General features: G+C 46.3%; 1 non-coding gene across 1 annotated transcript; it reads left to right on the top strand.

The window, feature by feature from the left end:
* The first annotated feature begins 19,572 nt into the window (after positions 1-19,572).
* On the top strand, positions 19,573-19,645 carry TRNAF-GAA. The gene has a single exon. It is a non-coding gene; the product is annotated as a tRNA-Phe (tRNA).
* Positions 19,646-25,269: the final 5,624 nt, after the last annotated feature.

Here is a 25,269-nt window from a genome sequence, read left to right on the forward strand (position 1 = left end):
GGGAGACAGGGAGGCGGAGCAGCAGGCTCCCCGCTGGGCAGGGGCACCCGGCCTCAGTCCCAGGACCCGGAGCTCACGACCTCAGCTGGAGGCAGACGCTTCGCCGACGGAGCCCTCCGGCGCCCCCCTTTTTTATCTTTTATTGCAGATATTAAAGAAATTTAAATTACGGGCGCCTTGGATTCTGTGGCATCGGGCAGCGCTGCCCCAAGGGCTGGGGCTGCTTTGCGGGTCGCAGTGTGGCCGTTTCCTGGCGGCTCCGCAGACTGGGGGCTGTGCCCCGGCGGCGCTGGCTGCTCTGCTCCCGGCCCTGGAGATCTGGGGTGCGCCTGCCTCGCCCCGGGACCTGGGGATCTGGGGTGCACCTGCCCCCCTCCGGGATCTGGGGTGCACCTGTCCCCGCCACGGGACCTGGGGACCTGGGGACCTGGGTGTGACTTCCCCCGTCCCGGGATCTGGGGTGCACCTGCCCCCTCCGGGATCTGGGGACCTGGGGTGCACCTGTCCCCGCCCCGGGACCTGGGGACCTGGGGACCTGGGTGTGACTTCCCCCGCTCCGGGCCCTGGGCGCGCCTGCCCCTTCCACCCAGTCGGTCCTTCCAGCCACCGCCGGTGCCCGCACGCCCGTGTCTTCCCGTCTCGGATCAGAGTCAGGCCCGGCGGGCTTGGGAAGCTGCTGCGTGGCTGCAGCGGACACCTGTCGGTCCGCCCGTCCGTCCGCCCGTCCGTCCGCCCGTCGGTCCGCCCGTCCGTCCGCCCGTCCGTCCGCCTGTCCGTCCGCCCGTCGGTCCGCCCGTCCGTCTGCCCGTCCGTCCGCCTGTCGGTCAGCCTGTCCGTCCGCCCGTCGGTCCTCCCGTCGGTCCACCCGTCCGTCCGCCCGTCGGTCCGCCTGTCCGTCCGCCTGTCCGTCCGCCTGTCGGTCCTCCCGTCGGTCCGCCCGTCCGTCCGCCCGTCGGTCCGCCTGTCGGTCCGTCTGTCCGTGCGCCTGTCGGTCCTCCCGTCCGTCGGCCCGTCCGTCCGCCCAGGGCCGAGCCTCGGGCTCTGGCGGGCGCCTCCGGGGGCGGGCAGCGCGGGCGGGCCGGCGGCCTCCAGGGGGCAGCCCGAGCTCCCGACTCTGCAGCGCTCCCCGCTCCGACCGAGGCCAGGAAGGAGCCGCGGACGGGAACCAAGGGGGACCCCCCTGCGCCGCGGGACCCTCGAGGGCCCTTCGCAAACAGAGCGCTGCCGAGGACGCTCACCCACAAGCCCGAAGCCCGGGGGCTTGGCACCTGCTGTGACTGTCTTTGCTGCTGTAAAGGCCTAAATGGAAACTACCCCGTTAGTACGAATTCTCGGCCGCATTCTAAATGAGTGAGGCACCGGCACCTTGCAGATCCCCAGCTGTGTGTGAACTATTAATTTTTTTCCCAGTCTCTTAGATTTCAGGGGGTTGGGGAAAAATTTTAGCTTCCCATTCTTCTGTTTAATTAAAATCAGTTTCACAGTTATCTGGAATTTCCTTTTCACACCTCACCTGTTCAGAGTTAAATTAAGAAAATAAAAATAAATTCAGGATGATGCGTGGCCTGAAGGGAGAGAGCTAAATCAGACCACGGTTTCTCAGCTAATGATCTCGCATCCAACTTTACTGAAAAACAGTTAAAGAATCAAAAGAAAGCGTCTCCCACCTGCAGCGGGCCCTGTCTATGCACCTACCCCATCCTTCTTAACAATGAATATCCGACATCAGGTAATAAAAGCCTCTGTGGCTTATATTTAATGTGATTGCTGATGTAGTTGAAAGCTACCGTCTTGTCTGTCTTCTTTTTGTTCCATCTATGTTCTCGTTTTATTCTTTCACTGTCTGCCTTTGGATCTCTCGCTGGGGTGTTAGCTATAATTCTCTGTACATTGTTATTGAGGGGCTCCTTGTGGCTTTATACCATCCTCTTTAACGTATTTATCATCTACCTTCTAGCAGATTCCCTGGATTGGATAAGAATTTTAAAACCATGTACTTCCATTTCTATCCTGGCTTTCAGGCTCTATACTGTTGCCATAAATTTTACTTCTACTTATGTTTTAAATACCGTACTACATTGTTATTATTCTTGTCTTAAACAAGAAATTTAAAAACAACCAAAAAAATACCTTCACTCACAGTTACCATTTCCAGAGCTCCTGTTTTCCTGTGTAGAACTTCAAGCCATAAAAATAAAAAATAATAAAAAAAAAAGAACTTCAAGCCATCACTTGATGAGATGAGCACTGGGTGTTATACTATATGTTGGCAAATTGAACTTTTTTAAAGGTAAAATAAATTTAAAAATAGGGAAAAGAAAAAAAAATAGGGAAAAGAAAAGAACTTCAAGCCATGACTTAGACTATACATGACAACTAAATTCAAAATTGATCATAGACCTAAATGCAAAACCTAACTGTAAAACTTCTAGAAGAAACATTAAAAGAAAATCTTTATGACCTTGGTTATGGAAAGATTTCTCAGAGATGACCAAAGCCATGAGCCATAAAAGAAAAAATTGGACTTCATCAAAATGATGAACTTCTGTTCTTTGAAAGATACTTTTAATAAAATGAGCAAGCCACAATCTGAGAAAAAGTACTATGAGAAAGTATATATTACATATACCTTACATTCATATAATCATATAATATGATATATAATATATAAAACTATTATATGTTATGTGTCTAATTATACATATGTGTATTACAGTTAACATATTATAAATAGCAATTATAAGTCTATAATTATAAATATTTAATACATAATATGCTAAAAATAGAAATTTTATGTAAAACAAATATCAATATCAATAGTTATATATAAAATGTATAAGTATAATAAAAATTAAAATGAAATTTGAATGTAGAACATAAAAAACCGTTATAAACTCTACTATGAAAACAAACCTAATAAAACAAATGGGCATAAGATTTTTTTGGGGGGGGCCATAAGATTTGAGCAGACACTTATTAAAGAGGATATATGGATGGCAAATGAGTACCTTGAGAGATGTTCAGCATCACTAGTCATTAGGGTTGTACAAATTAAAACCACCGCTGCATACAAACTAGAATGTCACCTATGTGGGAAACAAAGGCAGAAAAATAATCATTAAATTTCTTACTACTTACAGTCCATTGACAAGTCCTTGAAACAGGCAGACTGACCTTCCCCTAGGGACTCGATTGCCTGGCTTTTGACACTCTGCTAAGGCCGAACAGCCATCTTAGCCCAACCCCCAGGATCATTTAAACACAAAAAAAATTCCTTTGGAGACTTCTTTTATCTCTACCCACCCAGTACAAGATACATGTTGGCGATCATCCCCCACACGTATGACCCACTGATACACACGTGAAGGGTAAGGGTCTCATTGAGCAAGGGACAGGTGGGGCTAGGTAGGGAGAGATAGGTAGGGGGCAACATGATCAGGCTCACAGAAATCCCAGAAACACTGAGGCATAAGGAAGCCAGATCCCTGCCCTGGTGTCAGAGGTGGGGTCTTTTTATGGCTGTCACATGTGACCAAGAAAGAATAATGACCCCAAAGAAGAAGCAAGACATTAAAGATGTTATCACCAGTCCTCACTCAAACCAAGACCTCACTGGGATGCCTGGGGGCTCAGTGGTTGAGCGTAGGCCTTTGCCTCAGGGCAAGAACCCAGGTCCCGGATCAAGTCCCACACCGGGGTCCCTGCAGGGAGCCTGTTTCTCCCTCTGTCTGTGTCTCTGCCTCTCTCTGTGTGTGTCTCTCATGAATAAATAAATAAATAAATCTTTAATTTTTTTTTTTAAAAAAATAACCTTCTATCTGTTAATTCACTCCCCTTTGCGAGATTCATTCTTCGGCTCTGTGAGACAAGAACCTTGCTCTCCTGCTTCGTCCCTGCTTACAAAACAAATTGGCCCTATCCAGTGTGGGCAAAAATATGGAGCAACTGGAACCCTCACTCACTGCTGCTGAGACTGCAGAATGGTTCAACTGTGATGGAAAACCAGTTTGGTAATTTCTTAAAAAGTTAACCCCTGCCTGCCACATGCTCCCGCCGGTCAATGTCTAGGTGTTTTCCCTGAGACAGACAAAAGCGTATATCACTATGAAGACTTTTCCCTGAATGTTCATAGCAGCTTTACCTGCAACAGGCAAAAACTAGAAGCAATGCCAACACCCATCAATGAGGAGGTGGGTGGACCAACCAGTGTGTCCCAGTAATAGACCACTACTCCACGGCGAAAAACAGTGAGCTGCTGGTTCACGAAAAGACAAGAATGAGTCTCAAAATAATTCCGTTGAGTTAAAAAAGAGAGACGCAAGTGTGCATACTGAGTGAGTCCATTTATATAAAATTTTAGAACATGTAAGCATCTGTAGTGACAGAAAGCACCTTAGTGGCTGCCTGGGGGCAGGAGGGGATCCTAGTTTGGGGAAAGACAGGAAGGGGGAAAACAGAAGAGCATGAGAAAACCCTCCAGGGTAATAGCATGTTTGTTGTCTTGATTATGACGATGGTCTCCTGTGACAGAACTTGTCCAATTATACCTTTTAAATAGATATAGTTTGTGGCTCCAATTATACCTCAATACAGTCGTGAAAATAGGCAGAGCTTCTCTGCTTTTCTGCAGCTTATGTGCCACTGGGTACCAACAAAGATAAGTGTATTTTAGTAAGTTGAACCATATGACGTTGCTGATTTCGTAGGCAAAACCCAAAAACGTTGTCAGTTTCCTGTGATCCGACCTCATGGATGTAAATGCCGCAGAAGAAACTGGTAAGGGCTTCGGGCAAATGAGAAGGGAAGCAGGGTGAAGCAATCAGAATTTCCAGGCAGAGACACAGTTTGCAAATTTTAAAGAAGTTGTAGTGTGTCCAGGGCAGATTTCTTTGAGACAGTGGCGTGCAGCAAATTCAGAGGAGAGACGGAGACGGGTCACGTGGATCTGAGGGGGATGGGACAGGAACCTTGCATGCAAAGCAAAGAGCGAGTTAGGGAGCCAGCATGCCTCACCTGTTGAAGGAGTAGGAAGTCCAGGGTGGACTTTCAGAAGCTGAAAATGATTTTTTTTAAAGATTTTATTTATTTGTGAGACAGAAAAAGACCCTCCATTGAGCAGAGAGCCCGATGTGGGGCTGGATCCCAGGACCCCCAGATCATGACCTGAGCCAAAGGCAGATGCGTGACTGATTGAGCCCCCTGGGCACTCCTGAAAATAATTTTTTAAAGAGATATTGAGGAGTTCTCAGAACACAAGGCAGAAAACAAGCCTTTGAAGAGACAGAGAAACAAGCAAAGATAAACTGCAGGAGCCACGGACAAAGCCGGGCTGGACAGACCCCCCACCCCGACCCTAGCTGCACTGGGGTCTTACCTGGGCCCGCTTCCCTCCGTGCCCTGCGCCCTGGCGGGGGAGTCCACACCACTGTGGCCAGCTTCGGGGAGACCTCTGCCGTGATCCGGAGTCTTCCACTGTCAGCTCCACATTCACACTCCGGTGGGTACATCTGTCCCACCAAGGTTGGGAGGTGTCCCCAGCACTCCGTGCCGGGACGGGAGGGACAAGCATCTGAAATCTTCAGCTTTTGCAACAGGAAGGAGGCCCTGCCTTCCCTTCGCGCCTGCTCTTTTGGGGCATCCACCCTCCGCAGTGGAGGCCGGGGAACGAAGTCCTCTTGAATTTACCCACCAATGCGCCGCCCACAACGCCCACCGGGAGAGCTCTACGAGAGAGGGCACCGTTAGTCTTGAATCCGATGTGCCATTAAGCTCGAGGAGGGGACAGAGGGGACCAGAAAAGGATGGGGGGGCCTCGGTAGCTGCACTAAGGATAGCAGCTGGGGGCCAGCTAGGGGACGGGGGGCTCCATGCCTTGAGCCTGGGGCGTGATGCCCCACAGTGCCTCCCTTGAAATGCTCGATGACCTTATCTTTGGGTTCATGTGAGGTTGGACAGGAGCATCTACGAGGGTCAGGGCCTCCACTTAGGCACCTCCCGCCTCCCAGGAACAGGTGTTGGGGATCTGTCTCTGCTGCTCTGGCCCTTTGGGGGCCTGAGCTCGGGCTGACCTCGGGGCATCAGAGGGTCAGGGGTGGGCTTGCGTCCCGGGATCCGAGGGGGCCACTCTCACCCCTCAAGTCTCCTGGTACCAAGAGATCACAACAGTCACTAGCAAATAAAAACCACCACAGCCAGCGGAGGGAGGGAAACCACGGGAGAAAGGGAGAGGCTCTCCTCCCCACTTTCGGAGCAGGACCCCCACGCTTCCACTTTGCACAGGGCCGGGCCGTTGGGTGCCCAGCTGCATTTAGCGCGGGCGGGAAGGCTGGAGCTCCAGCGCCCAGACAGCCGGGAAGTGGTTCGCGGCTTGCCTTTGGCATCCAGGGTGCGGAAGCCTCTTCCTTTTCCCCTCCCTTGGCTGTGCACTAATTACACAAAATGTCAAAAAGCAATTACAGTGCGCCACATGCTGGGTTGGGGACCGCAGCTGCTGTATGGTGTCGAGGGTCAGTGTCCCCGAAAAAGTGCTATTTGATCTGAGCGCAGAGTAGCCCCTGCCTGGAGGCCAGCCCGAGGGACCTGGGCCGGGGGCGGTGGGGGGAGTGCGCACTGCAGACCGAGGAACAAAGCTTCGGGGAGAAGCCTACGGAACAGCAGTGGAACAGGGACTGTGCACAGAAGTCGTTTCACAAAGCAGTGACACGACTCATGATACTCAACTGAGGAAATGCTTCCCTTTGACCTTTAAGTAGGAGCTGTTTAATCTAAGTTACAGGCTTCATCATCTCCTCAAGGGTAGTTTCTTTCTTTCTTTTTCGTTCCTTCCTTCCTTTCTTCCTTCTTCTTTCTTTCTTTCTTTCTTTCTTTCTTTCTTTCTTTCTTTCTTTCTTTCTTTCTTCTTTCTTTCTTTCTTTCTTTCTTTCTTTCTTTCTTTCTTTCTTCTTTCTTTCTTTCTTTCTTAGATTTTCTTTATTTATTTGAGAGTGAGAGAGCAAGCTAGAGGAAGGGCAGAGGGAGAGGGAGACACAGACTCCCCGCTGAGCAGAGAGCCCGACTGGGGACTCAGTCCCAGGACCCTGAGATCATGACCTGAACTGAAGGCAGGTGCTTCACGGACCGAGGCCCCCCAGGCGCCCCCGGTAGGTATTTTCATTGACTTTGTCCCCTGGAGAGCGCTGACAGGCTGCTGCACGCTGGCTGTGATCTGTATTAACTACCATGAGCTGAGATCATGGTAGATCATGCCTTCTGGTGGCCTCCAGCTTTCCCTAAAATACCATTTGGGATAAATGTGTTCATTCAGCAAATCTTGCTTAAGCGCCTCTTGTGTTCAAAGTCTGTAGGAGAAACTGAGGAATAAAACCTCCAGGTTCTTTGACATCTACCAGTGGGCAACAAACAAGTACCTCACCCTGAGAATTTGATGAATACCTCAAGAGATACAAACTCTAGCCTTGCAGTCCCTCTTATTTATGGGTTAGTGGTGAGAGGTTCTGTGAGCTGATCAAGAATCCTTGTATATCAAAAACCAGTTATAATCAGGTTAAAAATATATCTTAATAGAAAACTCAGAATTTTGTCTATCCTAAGTTTTCCAAATTCTTCCTTAATTTAGAAGCTTATCTAAGCATGTTTTAAAAATTAGATTCCAGGGGCGCCTGGGTGGCTCAGTCAGTTAAGCATCCGACTCTTGATTTTGGCTCAGGTCATGACCTCAGGGTCCTGGGATCAAGCCCCACGACAGGCTCCCTGCTCAGTAGAGTTTACCTGAGATTCTCTCCCCCTGCTCCACCCTTCCGCTTGCGCACATGCTCTCCCTGTCTCTAAAATAAATCTATAAAAATTAGATTCCGAGTATGCTCCTTTCTTTTACAAACTTTTCCATGAATCAATTTGCAAAATGGGTGAGATAAAAAGAGAAGTCCAAGAGACATTTAGCATTTTCAAGTTGCCAGTTCTCAGGAACAATGCTACGTAAATGCATCACTCTCAAGATGACTAACTCACAGTCCTGGTAAATCTTGTTGCTACACCATGTTTGGAGATGCCTAGGATTTAGACCTCAGTGTACTTTATAGAACACCTTACTCCATCCTTACATTCAGAAATAATAAAAATTGAGGTCCGAAGAGTCAACTGGCTTAGGTAAAGCTATGCCCTTCTCTTTCATTGTCTATCTAAGATTTGCTTCTCAGAATCCATGTTTTCATACAACAAATCACACAGACTTGTAAGTAGTCCTGTTACCCAACCTGGCAATAAAGTGAAAGACTCAGAAATAGACATGAAAATAGCTCATCTCTAGGAGAACCTCTGCGAGCAGGGGCCCCCTTTACACGAGGAACCCGTGATAGATGAGCAAAATTATGAACCTTGAAGATGTCCATACCCTAATTCCCAGAACCCGTGAATATATAAGGTCACTTGCAAAAGAGAATTAGGGTTGTTGGAAGAATTAGGGATGTTGCAGTACCTGAGTGGTGATGGCATCTAGTGAGGTTACTCAGGTGAGGCTTCCCTGAGCAAGACATGTTTGAGCTGAGATCTCACGGTCAGTAGGAGTGAAATGAGGCCACAAAGGCCAGGAGAAACCATCCAGGTGGAATAATAGTGTAGGCAGAAGTCCTGTGGCCTGACTAGCTTGGAGGGTATGAGGGACATACCCACAGTGTGACCAGAAGGGAGAAAGAAAGGGAAACTGGTATAAAGCAAGGGTGGAAAGGCCAGTAGAGACACAAGTGTTCAGATTTCTGTAAACCAGATGAGCAAAGTCCACCCTCGTCCTGGAAATAATGGCAAGCCATGGAATGAGGGCCTCCGCTCAAATGGAGGCCAGAGACCATTTATTTTCAGGATACAAATTAACTTGGATACTACATCTTCAAGGAAAGATGCAGAGTAATCCAATAGCGTGTTCAAACACGTTGTTTTAGAAGGATGGCTCTTAAGTCTTGAATTCTGAATAAGTGTAACTTAACAATAAGTATTGCTCTTTGTAGAAGACTACGTGTCATGATAACTCAACTTTTTTTACAAATTGAAAAATTCATACCCTTTTGGTTAACGGAGTGTGTTTTCAGAAGAACTGAAAATAAGCTGGTCTGAACAGAATGTTAATCAAGTGTTCCTGCTGGTGTCATTGAGAGTGTGTGACAGACGTGCGTGCCATGCATTCTCCAAGCTCCTAGCGGATTGGGATCCAGTGCTTCTCAGAGATTCTGGTATGCTTTATGCATTATTTTCTGAACAGCGGATGTGATCACAGGACAGCTATGGCAAAAACCCCTGGTGTAAGGAATATAGGAAGGAGCCCCTAGGCCCAAAGTGTAATCCTACCCAGACACACACACACACACATACACACACACGCGCGCGCGCGGAGACAGCTAACGAGTTAATCGAATCACGTGTGTACATTTCATGAATGGACTTTACTAAAAACAATAAAACTACATGAAATTGATACCATCCTAGGAAATCCAGTCTACATACTGTCGTTTCTATGGCAACCAACCAGTAGGCCATGGGCCTGATTCTCCAGCATAATGAATTTCTTACATGTTGGAATGATCCAATGTTTCTAAACACCCCAAAGAACTTGAGGAAGTCTCTTTAAAGTATAAAACACATAAACTGAAAAAAAATTATACATATAAAATACATGCACACACTCTGTCTAAATCTAACACAATTGTCCTTCCATTTGTTCTCACTTCATCCTTGCAGTTCTGTGTTTTAGCAGAAAATGGGAGGGCAGATTGCACATGTAGTGGAGCTTTTCTTTCTCAAAAGTCTCCTATGTTTATTAGCGTGAGTTAGTTCAGTCGAATCATTATTTTGGTCTGGATACATTTTTGCACAGTGAATTGCACCTAAAATGTGAAAAGGAAAGATCAGGATACCTATATAATAAGTATTCTTAACCCTGCCTGCATAATAACATATTTTAAAATTATTTATGCCCAGGCCGATTCCTAGAAATTCTCATTTAATTGTCTGATAGTTATTAAAAATACTTATTATTCTTTATTAATTACTAAGTGGTACAAATAAATGTAAAGCTATAGAAAAATACCTAAGCTTGTCAATTTAGAGATTAATGTTTTTAATTAATCTCATTCTTTAACTCAGGATTGTAATATGATTTAAGCCCCCAGGCTATGAGTTTATTCCCTGGAAGTTACAGGCAGAAAGTTATCAGCTACGAGGAATAAGAACAAAAGAATGATTTATAGTTTTGTAGAATTTTAAAATATTTCTTTTTTTAAAGATTTGTATTTATTTGAGATAGAGTGGGGGAGGTGGAGAGAGTGGAGGGGGTGGAGAGAGAGCACGAGTACGAGTAGGGAAAGAGGCAGAGGGAGAGGGAAAGGCAGGATCTCCACTGAGCAAGGAGCCTGACATGGGGCTCGAACCCAGGACTCTGGGATCATGACCTGAGTCAAAGGCAGACACTTAAGTGACTGAGCCACCCAGGTGCCCAAAGATATGTCATTTTAATTAAGTAGGGCATATCTAGTCCCTTTATTTTACAGACTTAAAAAGGAAACAAAGGAAACTCGGATAGTTTTCTTGCAGTTACTGATGAATCCTGAACTAGAGCCCAGTTCATCAGGCCCCAATGTCTTATCTGTCTTGACTTGACAGTGAGCTAGAGATATAGGGGCCCCACCCCCACCCCCAAATATTGAATACCTGACTGTTCTTTGATTGATCTGCAAGCATTGTAGGATGGGGAGGGATCTTTGAGCTTGAAATCACCGTGACAGCTTTGCAAATACCACATTCACATAACAAGCAACAAAATTTGATTTTGCAAGAGGATATAACTCGAACATCTCATCAAATACTACAATTGGATTATTTGGGTCATTATAAAGCTCACCAGTAATCTCCAACAAGTGAAAGTTAATTTTTGGTCGATGGATCCTTGCATCCCCCATGAATTTACTGATCTAAGAACTAAGCAGACATGGTCATCGATCATTGGACACATGGTTTGCCTTTTGCCTGGCATCCAAACTTATTTAAACAAAGCAGCTCATTTTAATAAGTAATAAGATTCCTGAAAGAACGTAACCTCATGTTACTTGATTACTGAAAGGACTTGTAGGAAAACTTTCAAGTCTAATAGTTAACCAGATGGTTCGTCTTGTCACTCTTTGGATATTCATGACTGTGTCCCTTCAATGTAAAGAGCTAGCAGACCTTCCCTCACATCCTTTATGACTCCCAGGATCAAGAGAATCATGGGGAAGGACACGCTTGCATCCTGTCTCATTTAGGCCACCACAGAACTCACTTGTGTCAGGAACAATCTGAGCTATTGAAACTCGGAGCCAAAATACCTGAACATTGCTGACATCAAAAACCACAAGGAAAAAAAAAGTATAGGGGTTGGGGAAAGATTGAATTTTAGATCCCAGGGAGCAGAAATGAGGAAGTATAAAGAGAAAGATTATAGGGACTCATCTTTTTCTTTTTTTTGCTTTGTTTTCTTCTGCAAATGTGGATTTCTTGAATGGCTAAAGCAACCCCTGCTTAAACTCTTAAGAAAGAAATTCCTGAAAACCCAATGACCTCAAGGCACCTGGATGGCACAGTCAGTTAAGCGTCCAACTCTTGGTCGCAGCTCAAGTCATGATCTCAGGGTAGTCTTGGAGAGAAGTCCACAGTGGGCTCCCACGAACACTCTCTCCCTCTCTGTCTGCCCCTCCCCCTGCCTCTCTCTTTCTCTCATAAATAAATAAATCTTAAAAAAAAAAAAAAATAAAGAAAGAAAAGAAAACCCAGTGACCTCAGTACGGTTATTTCTCATGGAGAAATCTGTTCAATATGCTAACTTATAACTTCTTCGCCACATACCTAAAGAGAGCATGAGACATTAAAACAGCTTTTCACTTGGCTGGTGCCTATATTTACACAAGAATGTTTATATACATAATATTGTTTCTTTGTCAGCTGAAAGCATGCCCTGAGCCCCTGTTCTCTGGACCTTCAACTGCCTGTGTATATATCAGAGGTTAGATCCAGACTAAGCAGAGAAAATTAAACATTTCTTAACCTAAGAAATCACAGTCAAGCTGAAATAAATTCCTAGTATCGAGCAAGTCAGCATTTAGGAAATGCTAAACTTCCTAGATGAGGTCGCAACAGTGATGTTGAATAATCAAGTGCAGACTCCTCGGTAGGGTGTAAAGGCCTTTAATGGTCTGACCCCACCCACGGGTCCGACCTTATCTTCTGACACTGGGATATCACCCCCGCTCTGCTCACCTCTCAAGCTGAGCCCCAGGGTGGCACCACAGCTCCTGCCTCTCCACTTCTGTCCTCATCTACATAGAACAATGCGACTCTCCCCCTCTGATGTGCAAATTTCTGCTCCTCTTGCTGCCTGAACTCAGAGAGTGCTTCTTGTGAACTTTTCCTTCAGCTTGCACTATTGTCTTCCCATTCCATTTTCAGAGCTACCCTCACACCCCTGCACACTCATTCCGGGCATCCACGATTGTACCTGGCTGGCAACTACACCAAACAATCAGAATTATGAATAACGGTTATAAGTTGGACTCATCCAAAGTCTAGCTGCTGTATCAAGAATCTAGGCATCATCATAATAGTTTCAGCTCTTGGGAGATAGAGACAAAATACAGGAAAAGTGATCTTGAGGGCTGGAATGGAGTGACAGACAGGTGATAATTTCACCGGGGAGGGTGGAGTGGGCATCCCTGAGAAGGTCGCCTAGGCAGAGACATGAAGGAGATGAGGAAGTGAGGAGGAGCTCGTCCCCGGCTATCACAGTGTGCCTTTCCCAGAGTGAGGGGGGTGAAAATAGTGGGAGTGACGTCCGACAGGAATGGGGGGACCCTGCCTGCCTGCTGTTGTAGGGACAATGGCTTTCCTCTAAGGGAAGAGACAATCATTGCACGGTTTTGAGCAAAGGAGTGGTCCTGAGGGATCGCTGTTGCTGCTGGGGATAGGATAAATGTAGAGGCCAGGGCAGGGGCACAGACGCGGGGTGGGAGGCTGTTCTAACAACCCACCTGACAGCAGGTGCAGCCACAGAGGCTGAGCAGAGAAGAGCTGGAGTCTGAGAAATCATGGCTCCAAAAAGATTTAAAAAGTCTTGCAAATAGATTTTATTTTTAAAGATTTTATTTATTTATTCATGAGAGACAGAGAGAGGCAGAGACACAGGCAGAGGGAGAAGCAGGCTCCTCACGGGGAGCCTGATGCGGGACTCGATCCCCAGATTGGGATCACACCCTGAGCCAAAGGCAGATGCTCAACCGCTGAGCCACCCAGGAATCCCTTGCAAATAGATTTGAGGTTTTCCAAGCACATACATCCTTGGAACATGGTCTTGAAAAGGTTTCTAGCTCTAACTTAGACAAGATATTTGGAAACTGTGATGAGTGGCAAGTATATTAAGAACACAAAAGCATCTCTGGTTTTCCTGTCAACGTCCTCTCCATAGTTATCTTTTTATGTTTACATTTGCACAATTTGACAGGGGTGTGCAGTCAAACTATAGTAATGCAGGCTTTAAAAAAAAGACTATTCTCACCCCCACAGGCATACAAGGATTAGTTAATGCACAGCACGGTGACCCAGGCCCACATTTCTCAACTCCCAAATGTAAAAGCCTGGTGTCAACAGGCAACACGTTACTCCCTTCCTGCACCCCGGCCTTCCCAAGAAGGATCGGCTGGTGTCTCCATGGATTTCTTGTAACTTGGATCCTGGTACGGATGGCTGGACTAGTTAAACATAATACACACAGCTGTTGCCTACCTCTCATACACCAGGTGAACCAAGGGAGGCGTCGGGCATGGTTGTATATAGGTCATCAGTAGTGATCTCAGATCCCCGCGCTCGCTATAAAACCAAGATCCCCCAAATCCATAAAAGAATATGCATGCTTAGCAATAGAAAGGAGTAAGCCAAAAAAAAAAAAATAAAAATAAAAAAAAAAAAATAAAAAAAAAAAAAAAAAAAAAAAAAAGAAAGGAGTAAGCCTTCCATACAAAAAAACTACATGGATGAATCTCAAACGCACTATGCTAAGTGAAAGAAGGCAAATTTCAAAGGCTACAAGGCTGCCTGATTCCATTTAGAACATCCTGGAAGAGGCAACACCATGGGGACAGAAAACTGTACACTAAAAGGAGTGAGGTTACCATATGTAAATTGTACCTCCACTTTAAAACATTTTTTTAAAATATGCTTAGGACTCATCTCCTGTCTAAATCAAATTTAAATTTGAAACTTACTTGGGAGTGTCTAAGTGATTTCTCTCATTCAAGGAAGATACAAATGTGAAAAACACAGTCTATAGGATGGGATTTCAGGTCCCTAGAAGGTGACCAGGTCACTGGCCTGGGAGATGACTCTGCACGACTATTATTTATTTGGTTTTTCCCTTGTGAAAGATGCCCTCCAAAAAGTCTCAACTCATCTAAGTGGGTTGCAGAGGGTCTTAAAAAGCAAGTTGAAAATCCCCTTGTGTGATTCTTGTACAACCGCTAATTTGCTTTGGCAGTGGTGCAGGATCCCTGGGCTTTTTGGCCCGTGAATAAATGATGGATCTGCAAGAGATTCTAAAGTTCCAAGACTTGGACTGTCATTTGCCACGTCCTCAAGACAGCGGCACACAACAGACGTGTAAGGCAGCACGCACGTCTCAGGGAAAGCCAGTCTAGAGGAAATGACAGGTGTAATATAACGGATAACACACAAAAATTAGCTGCCGATGGAACTTTGCAGACAGGAGATCAATGTGAGGTTGAATAATTATTGGAGGCTTCAAGCAGGGACTGAGCTAAATCTGGGAATTTGTGCAAAGACCAAAAATGAGTGCATTTCTGGCAGCAGAAACGACCAGCGTCTAAAGACGGTCAATAGGAAGGAAGGGAGGAAACAACCTGGCACCAAACTTGCCTTTCATCTCAGCAGTAGGGTCATGTCTTTTCAGCTAAGGGGTGAATCTGGTTTTTCATGGCTCTGGCACACCCTGAAGCCTAAGCTTGGCTTTGCTTACATCCAGGAGGGTTCAGCTGCCAAACCTCATTCCAGCCAAGTTCACACCTACCACAGAGCTTACCTATCCAGGGGTCTCCAGAGCTGGTTCACAAACTCTAACCAATGCCCCATTATTACAAGGTACAGGATAAGATAGTTTTGATTAAACAGGGGGAAGAAGCCTCAATAACATGTTTGCTGAGTATACAACATGTAAATGATGCCATATGAGGTGTCCTGGGATGAGTAGCATTTCCTTAGTTCTCTGGGGCTCTCCAAACACACATGCCCATTCTTACAGTAGAAATACACGTTGGGGTCAGGATAAAGTTGCCCATAAGATGGGCAAACTACTTTCTATCTATAGTGCAAGAGGGACTTTCATATTTAACTTTAGTGCATTATCAGATGAAAGATTAATTTTTTTAATGGAAAGCTTGAAATTTGCAGCTACCAACCCACTCATGTTCAAGACAGATCAGAGTTCTAGGACCTAAAGCAGAAGGTAAAGTTCTGAAGAAGAAGGAGAAGAAGAAGGAGGGGGAGGAGGAGAAGAAGAGGAAGAGAAGTATATTTTGCAAATCAGAAAAAAAAAATCAAAGAGAAAAGTCCAGTCCTTCAAAATGTCGCTTTCAGTTGCTTTCCATAAGACGCCACCCAGAGACTTCAGGTGTAGTTTGTTAAAAGAACCAAGCTAGCATGTGCTGGTTGGTTGGTCAAGGGCAAGGTGTCATGTGAATGAGAACATTGGTTGTCATCAAACGACACTATCAGCTCCAGGAAAACTTTACTCTGGCATCAGCAGGGATGGACTGAATCTGCCCTGTCCCTAGTCCGCTGTGTGACCACGGATGGATTACCCGTCCGCACACCAACGTCCTTACCCTAGAGTTGAGAATAACACTGCTCGCCTCCAGAGCTGTCATTCCAAGTGCAGGTAAGTATGTCCAGCTGAGGGCCCCGCACATAATCAGCACCGGTAAGTCAATGCTGTCCCCGCGACACTGTGAACGTTTAATTTACGAGAAGGAGGTAAGGATGAAAGTGTGCGATTAATCCGAACCCTCTCATCTAAACCAATGATACGTGGAATTGATCACCAGACCACTTACCCAGGAAGGGACATCGCAGAGCAAGTGAGCCAGGGTTTGGGAGGTCAGACAAGTTTAAGTGCTGACCTGATCCGTCGTCAATGAGATGCTGGGCAAGCCGCCAACACTCCTTACATCTGGGTTCCTCCTCTGTAAAATGGGGCCAACACGGGGATGTTGTTGGGGATTGCATAGGAGAAAGAACGGAAACTACTGAGGATGGGGCTGAGGCCAGCTGAGCCCTGGTTTATGGAAGGGATTATTCGTAAACCACATGGAACATAAATGTTCGTTTCTGGGCAAGGCCGAAACATTGGCAAGAGATCAAAGTGCGTATTCTTGGTCTTCTGGTTGAACAATTTTATCAGCTCTGTAAAATAACCTCTGAAAGCCTTCCCAGATCACTGTAGGCCAGTCAGTAGGTCCTGGACTGGTTGTCATCTCTGCAGAGAATTCCCGCCAAGCGAACGGGAGATGCAATGTCCCAGAAATAAAGTAAGTGATCCCTCCTTCCTTTTCATCAGAAGGCAGGATTGATGGGCATAAAATTAGTGATACGTGGGTAAGAGAAGCTAAGAATCACCCCCCTACGGGGAAAGGCGCTGATGGTAGAGATGGATCTTACATGCCTAGAAAAAGGCATATTCAGTCAACTCAGATCTTTAACCTGATAGGAAAACTCAGGCCAAGCATACAAACGAAGTGAAAACATGCAAATTATGTAGCATTTCTCAAATCCACCCTTCGTTATCCTAGCAGAAAGATATCAAGGCTGCTTCTAAAAGAGAAAAGGGGATAATTGTGATCGTCATCAGTTACACAAAATTATCCAGGTGTATTTCATTCAGAATGAAAGTAAATAGAGATGGTTTCACACATCTTGGAGCTTTTGACACTGTATTTTTGGAGTGAGGTTCTTGAGAGGGTTGGGTACATGGCTCTAGTCTCTCTGCGACCATTCTTTTCCACTGGCTGTATAGGATTACTCCTATGAACTTTCTTCTGAAACGAACTGAAAAAAAAAATGGAAATTGTTTAAGACAGAATAAGAGGCAACTTATGGAAAGAAAAAAGAGAGAGAGAGAGTTTGTGCTTTCACGTTCAGTCAGGACCATTTTCTAAATTTTTTAAACCAAGATGTGACTGCATTTTGGCCTATAGTAATCACTGTTGTATGTTTTGAAATGGCTTTTACAGTTTTTAAATTTTTAAAAATGATGTTATTTTTTAAAGTAATCTCTATATCCAACATGGGGCTCGAACTCACAACCTCAAGATCAAGAGATGCATGCTCTACCAACTGAACCAGCCAGGCATCCCCCTAGCTTTTACAGCTTTTTAATGTAAAAGATGATTAAAAGGTGGAAATGTAGAATTTTAAAATAATGTCCTGAAAGATGTGCTCGTCCTTGAACATGTGCCAATTTTACACTAAGCCATCAGAGGTTCTCAAGACTGGAGATCCGTGTTCCTCAGTTTCCTTTCTAAGGAGAAGCCCACCCCCTGTGTACCTGGAAAAGTAGACACTGCAGCCTAATTTTTTCTAATCTACTCCTAATTTCTGAGCCCTTTCCTAAGAGGATACCCGCGTGTTCATGGGATGCCTGCTTGGCTCAGCAGGTTGAGCATCCGACTCTTGGTTGGAGCTCAGGCTGTGCCTGGGAGTCGTGAGATTGAGCCCCCTTCAGGCTCCCTGCTCAGTGCAGAGTCGGCGTGAAGATTCTTTCCCTTTGCCCCTCCTTGCTCTCTCTCCTATCTGTCTTTCTGTCTGGAATAAATAAGTTCTTTTTATTTTTTATTATTTATTTTTAAAATATTTTTATTTATTTATTCACAAGATATGAGAGAGAGAGACAGAGACACAGGCAGAGGGAGAAGCAGGTTTCATGCAGGGAGCCTGTTGTGGGACTCGATCCCAGGACCCTGGGATCGCACCCTGAGCTGAAGGCAGACGCTCAAGCACTGAGCCACCCAGGTGTCCCTAAATCTTTAAAAAAAAATAAATAAAAGAGGATACTCACTTTTTCTTCCCTGTTCTTTCTCTATCTCAGTCCTTCTCCTCCTCCATTAGCTTACCTGAAAAGCTCTGTTGTCTCTGTGACACTGAACAACCTTCATAAAATTATCCACCAGACTTTTCAGGAAATAGGTTGAATGCATTTTGGAGTTAATTTGGAGAGCATCACAGACCCTGAGGGAAAGAAAAGCATGAACACAATTTTAATTTCCATTCCGCTGATTACAGATCCCAAATGTAGAAACAAAATGAACTCGTGCTGGAAGAAATACCAGGCTTTAAGCCATTGATACTGTTTCTAACAGGTTTAGATGGGCCACGTTACCAGTTCTAGCTGACGTTTTACATTCTCATAGAGAATGATTTACAAATGTGATTCCAGAGTACTCTGGGGGCCACTGGAGTTTTTAAAGGGATTTCATGCAAATTACAATAATTAATAATAATGAAGATTATAAATGTGTTTTTTATTTTTATTTATTTATGATAGTCACACAGAGAGAGAGAGAGAGAGGCAGAGACACAGGCAGAGGGAGAAGCAGGCTCCATGCACCGGGAGCCCGACGTGGGACTCGATCCCAGGTCTCCAGGATCGCACCCTGGGCCAAAGGCAGGTGCTAAACTGCTGCGCCACCCAGGGTTCCCTATAAATGTATTTTATATCGTGAGTTAAACACCATACTAAGAATGAGAAATTAAAGGGACAAGTTTAGTATTTTTGTGATCAGTATGAGTTCGATGATAAATATGCAAGCTATCACCACTTATTTAATTTTCTATATATTATTCAATAGATTGTACTCGACCATTTATGATCTCTGGCCTTAAAAAGATAATGGCAGCGTTTTCTCTAGATGCTCTGCACACTGCCAGTGCCCACCTGTTCTTGCTTGGACCCTGTGACATTGGTAACTTCCTACTCCTTTATAGAACCCCATCAAAGGTGCACTGCTCCCTCCACCATCGCTCAGACGCTTATCAATGCCTAGTCGCTGCTTGCTTTTTAGATTTCTTCATCACTAATTCCTATAAATTGCTCAAAACAGAGTCTGACACAGAACAAAAATCCAGAGCAAATTATTCATTCATTATGTTTCATTTACTGTTATAATCATTGCTACTAATGGGATTCATTTGCGCCTCTCACTTTAAGATTTTGTAGAAGTGGGGACGCCCAGGTGGCTCAGTGGTTGAGCGTGTCTGCCTTCGGCTCAGGGCGGGAGCCTGCTTCTCCCTCTGCCTGGGTCTCTGCCTCTCTTGTGAATAAATAAATAAATAACATCTTTTAAAAAAGAAACAAACAGGAAACTTGCCTCATCATCTCTGTACTGTTTGTTAAATGTCTACCCCCAGCTGAACCTGAATATTGACTTTTTTTTTTTTTTACTGTTGTAAGACAAGTATTATTCCATTATAGTTCTATAGGAAAAGCTGCCTGAACAAGCTGAAATAGCTCAGTTGGGAGAGCATTAGACTGAAGATCTAAAGGTCCCTGGTTCAATCCCGGGTTTCAGCAGTGTTTTTGATGTTTATGCTAAATGTACCTTCCTGCAATCTTAGCCAACATATAAGCTGTAAGACTTATATGTAAGGCTCCCACACGGATCTCTGGGGCGCATCACTGGCTTTTCGGGGGGGGGGTGGTGTCAGGTGTCTTGGGAGCCCCTTCTATATAAGCACAGTAGCTCTGTTGTACCCCTGACTGTAATAATAATAGCAGACTTGTCTAGAATACTTGCTAAGTGTCGAGCTTTCTTCTTGGCTCTATGTATTAACATTTTAAATGGCCACTAAGGGCCCCTGGGTGGCTCAGTCGGTTGAGGTCATGATCTCAGGGTTGTGGTCGAGCCCCATGTCAGGCCCTGTTGGGGTGTGAGCCCCTGCCCCTGCTCTCTGAAACTAAATGGCCACTAAAATTCTGAGTAACTACCTGTTAAATAAACGAAGTTTGTGCCTGGGGTCTGGAATGTGGGAGGTATGTGGTCAATGGTTTTTACCTTGACCACCATTATTGTTCCTATTGGCTGGAACTTCCCAAGCTGTAACTATGAGATGTGGGTTAGTTCTTCTTTTTTGGAGGGTAGGGGTGAGGCTTACATGTCACTTCCAATTGATGGGAGTCGTTTCTAAGGACCTTCGCCCCGCCATCTGCCACCTGATAAGGTAGATCATCGTTTCCCTCCTGATTATTTTTAAGTTCTGTATTAACAATTCCTTGCCTTTATACTGGTCAGTGGAAAAGGATATTTTCCCACCAGCCTTTAACTTTGCAGAATAGGATTTACCTTCTTTTTTTTTTTTTCCAAAGATTTTATTTATTTACTTATTCATGAGAGACACAGAGAGAGAAAGAGAGGCAGAGGGAGAAGCAGGCTTCCTGCAGGGAGCCTGATGCGGGACTCGATCCCAGGACCCCGGGATCACGCCCTGAGCCGAAGACAGAGGCTCGACCCCTGATCCCCCCATGTGTCCCTAAGGTCCCCATTTCTAAACCGGAAGTAATAAATGATTTTACTTTTCTCGGTTGTGCTTGTAACTGTCCTGAAATCTGTGTTTCCCATTTAAAAATATATCATGGGCTCTTTTTGTGTCAAAAAAATGTCTCTAGTTGGCGCGGCCCTCCAATAGACGCTGGATTTCTAGAGAAGTGGCAGCACAGCCACTTAATGAAATGGCAGTGTCCACCGAAGCCCAGTTCCGCCGCCCTGCACAGCCGGCCTGGAAGCCGGGGGGGTCTGCGGCTCCCAGGACACCGCGAAGGGGAAGGCGACACAAAGGCCGCGAGGCCCATGAAGCCAGCTGAAAAGCTGCGGCCTCAGTCACAGGCCTCCCCGAGCCCCCCGTGTTCTAGGCGACCCCGGAAACAGCCGTGAGGAGCCCGCGAGGGACACGGAAGGTCGCTGGGGCCCGGGGTGGCTCGTCGGCCGGACTGGCACGAGGAGGGGACCCTGGGTGACCCAGGTGGGCTCACGGTGACCAAGCGCGACCTCGAGGCTGGCCACGCGGAAGGCAGCGTGAGAGGGCGGCCACCGGGCACTGGCGGCTGCAGGGGGGACGGGCCACCGGGAGCGGGACCGCCTGGGCGCTGGCCGGCTGGCCACTGGGCACTCCCGGGCCTCTGCTGGTGAAGGCAGACCCGCTGTCACCATGGCCCCGGCCCCGATGGCACGACGGTCCTGGCCCCAATGACTTGGCGGTCCCAGCCCCAGTGACACAGCAGTCCTGGCCCCAATGACACGGCAGTCCCAGTCCCAATGACTTGGCGGTCCCAGCCCCCCTAGACTCAGAGGTCCCGGTCCCAATGACTCGCTGTCCCAGCCCCGATGGCACGCGGTCCCGAGCCCCCTGACTCGGGGGTCCCAGCTGGCCCCACTGTCACAGTGGTGGCGGCCCGCGACGCTGACCGGGCCCGGTCACCTCCACAGCCGTCAGACACCACCACACTGGCAGGGTGGCCGGTCCCTGAGTGTGTGCTACTTTGTTAGGGCAGCAGTGAGAAAGTAGTGTAAGTTCACAAAAGGTGTATTGATTTGTGCCAAGCAAGGAACAGAGGTGAGACTCCCGTCACCAGCCCGCCACCGAGGGGACTCGGAACTGCCTGAAGATGTGTCTGCTCTGGCTGGTGGCACACGCGGTCCCGGGGGAGCCACGGGCCAGAGCTGGTCTGCGTCGGGAGTGGTGGCTGGTCACTGGGGCGCCCTCCCAAAGCCCGAGCGGAAGCCCCAGTGGCTCTTCTGCAAGCCCCTGGCAGCTGTGCTTTTCCTTTTTTTTTTTTTTTTTTCCAAGTTTTTATTTACATTCCAGTTGGCTAATGTGCAGCTTTCGGTTAGTTTCAGGTGTAGAATTTAGTGACTCGGCTCCTCCAGACAGCGCTCGGCACTCGCCACGAGCACCCGTCAGCCCACCCCCGGCCCCCCCTTCGGTAACCGTCGGCTTGTTCTCTAGAGTTAAGAGTTTGTTTCTCTATTTACCCCAAAGACTCAGATGCAGTGAAGCGCCGGGACCCCTGCACCCCGATGTTCATAGCAGCAGCGTCCACAACAGCCAAGCTGTGGGAGGAGCCTCGGGGTCCATCGACAGATGAGGGATAAGGAAGCCGTGGTCTGTGTGTACAGTGGGATATTCCTGAGCCATTAGAAACGACAGGTCCCCACCACCTGCTTCCACGTGGAGGGACCTGGAGGGTATGACGCTGCGTGAAGTCAGTCCGTCGGAGGACAATCATCACACGGTTTCACTCATCTGGAATATAAGAAATAGTGAAAGGGATTAAAGGGGAAAGGAGGGAGAATGAGTGGGAAAAATTAGAGAAGGAGACAGACCATGAGAGACTCCTAACTCTGGGAAACCAACAGGGGGTCGTGGAAGGGGAGGAGGGCGGGGGGTGGGGGTGACTGGGTGACGGGCACTGAGGGGGGCACTTGGCGGGATGTTATGCTATATGCTGGCAAATTGAACTCCAATAAAAAAAAAAGTTTGTTTCTCAGCTTGCCTCTCTTTTTTCTCCCCGTGTTTATTCGTTTTGTTTCTTAAATTCCACACACGAGTGAGATCACATGGGATTACCCTCTAGCTCCATCCAGGTTGTTGTGAACAGCGAGAGTTTATTCCTACTTTTGCCAATACTCCACCTCTTCTGTGTCCAGTCATCGGTCGATGGACACTGGGGCTGCTTCCACAATCTGGCTACTGCGGACGATGCTGCTATGAACACTGGGCTGCGTGTGTCCCTTCAAATTAGTATCTTCGTATTGTTTGGGTAAATCCCCAGCAGGGCAGTTGCTGGGTCGCAGGGCAGCTCCGTTTCTACCTTCTTGACCACCCTGCACCCTGTTCTCCACCGTGGCTGCACCGGCCTGCGTTCCCACCAACAGTGTAAGAGGCTCCCCTTTCCCCACATCCTTGCCACCACCTGTTGTTTCCTGATTTGTTCATTTTATCCGTTCCGACAGGTGCGAGGGGGTGTCTCATTGTGGTTCCATCTGTGTTTCCCTGCTGCGGGGTGATGAGCATCTTCCCATGTGCCGGTGGCCATGTGGGTGTCTTCTTTGGAGAAACGTCTGTTCATGTCTTCGGCCCATTTTTTAACCGGATTATTTTGTTTTTGCTGTGCTTTTCGATGAAAGAGAAATCGCTTCCTCTACTAGCAAAGCCTAAAACCGCGCCACTTGGCAAAGGAGATATTGTTCGGGGGAGCTATGGTATCACCGAGCAGGATGCAGGAGACTGGAAAACAAGGCGCTGACCCACCCTGGTAGAGTGTACCGATCCTGCTTTCGTAAACAAAACTGGGTACGAGATATATGTGCATAGATATTATAATAATATTTGTTCACACTTATTATGTATTTACTCTGCACACCAGGAGCAACGTTAAGTATTCTGCATGCATTAACTCAGTTGCTTTTTATAATGACCCTGAATTGCAGAAATTGCTGTTCTACAAATGAAGAAGCTGACACACCACGATATTAAATAACTTGCCGCAGGTTACACGACTGGTAAGTGGCACAACAAGAGTCGTGATGGCTTCATAAGCATGGAAAAAAGAACCAAGAAAAATATATATAAGCATATTAAAAAACCAACTGAATCTTAGAATGTACGATACTAGAAATTCTGATGCCTTAAATGCTTTATTTCATGCCTCCAAGGAATTCTATAGTTTGAAGGTAAGTTATCTTTGGTGAGTTAAGGTTTCAGATTCTTTTATCCTAAACAATTTAAAGATCAATAAACTCAATAAATAGGGTAGGTAAGATTGTAGCTAAATTCCAGTGTTGGTTTAAAATAGATTCTATGTGATTTGACACAGGAGACTGAATCTAGCATCACTTTATCATGGCCACACAAATTTCCACGTTTCTTACATATTTAGGGAGAATCAGTGTGGTAAGAATCTGGTGACGAGCCTCAGTTTCCTCATCTGTAAAATGGAAATGACATCTGTTAGGGCTGAATTTTCCTCACCCCCAAAATTTCGATATTGAAATCTCGACTCCTAGGACCTCGACATGCTACTGACATGTCACTGTATTTAGAGAGAACATCCGAAGAGGTGATTAAGTTAAAACGAGGCTGTTGGTGGAACCCCAGTCCACTCTGACTGGTGCCCTTATCACACCAGGTGCTCCTGGGGAAGGAGCAGCATGTGAAGACACAGCCACAAGAGCGCAGCCACTGGCAAGCCAAGGAGAGTCTCCCTCGGAGGGAGCCAACCCTGCCGCACCCCGACTAGGACTTGTAGCTTCCTGAACTGTGAGAAAATCCATTTCTGTCACCGAAGGCACAGATCCTGAGCTATTTTGCTGTGGCAGCCCCAGAAAACGAATACGACACCCAATGCACAGTGAGGAAGACTGAGCAAGGTCATCGATGGCAAAGGTACTAGGTAACTACCCAGGGGTAATGGTATTGGGAGTAATACACAGATGTGAAACCAAAGACAGAATATGCCAACTCTATTTTTTTTTTTAAAGATTTTGCTTTTAATTTCAAGGATTGACTCTCTGTTAATCCCTTTGTTTTGTGCGGTAAATGTTTATAGAAGACAAGCACACTGCTGTCCCAAAGGTAAACCTCCTAATAAATATGCCAGGTACTCTGGGGATATAAAACATTTTCCAAAGTAACACAGTCTTTTGTCCAAAACCGGGGCTCTGATAATCAGATGATCAATGTAGTTATACTTCCTTTCTACAACAATTTGGTAGAAAAAATATATATACTTTTTAATAACAGAACATTGCTTCAGCTTCTGGGAAGGCACAGGTTCATTTCTCATGTTTCTTTGGAATATAAAACTAAATCATTCTACGGCAGGATACTTTCAAGCTGTGGATACCAGACATTACAGTTTGAGAGGCCTAACCCTTTGAACGAAAAATAAAATGACATTTTTTTAAGCAAACCCCTGAATGTTGTGGAAAAACAGCTTTTACCAAAATGAAACCCAAAAAATGTCAGAATGAAGGACTAAGAGTCTTTAACACCAATCTTCTCCTCAAGTCTATGACATTTCCCTTGACAGTTTTGCTCATATAGGCCTGTTGCCCAAAAGTGGTTTCCCTCAGGATAAACCCTGGTGGCGGTAGACTTATAACAGCCATGTCTTGGATTTCTCTTCCAACCTGGTTTTTT

The sequence above is a fragment of the Vulpes lagopus genome, chromosome 22, assembly GCF_018345385.1.
Source record: "Vulpes lagopus strain Blue_001 chromosome 22, ASM1834538v1, whole genome shotgun sequence".
Taxonomy (NCBI): Eukaryota; Metazoa; Chordata; class Mammalia; order Carnivora; family Canidae; genus Vulpes; species Vulpes lagopus.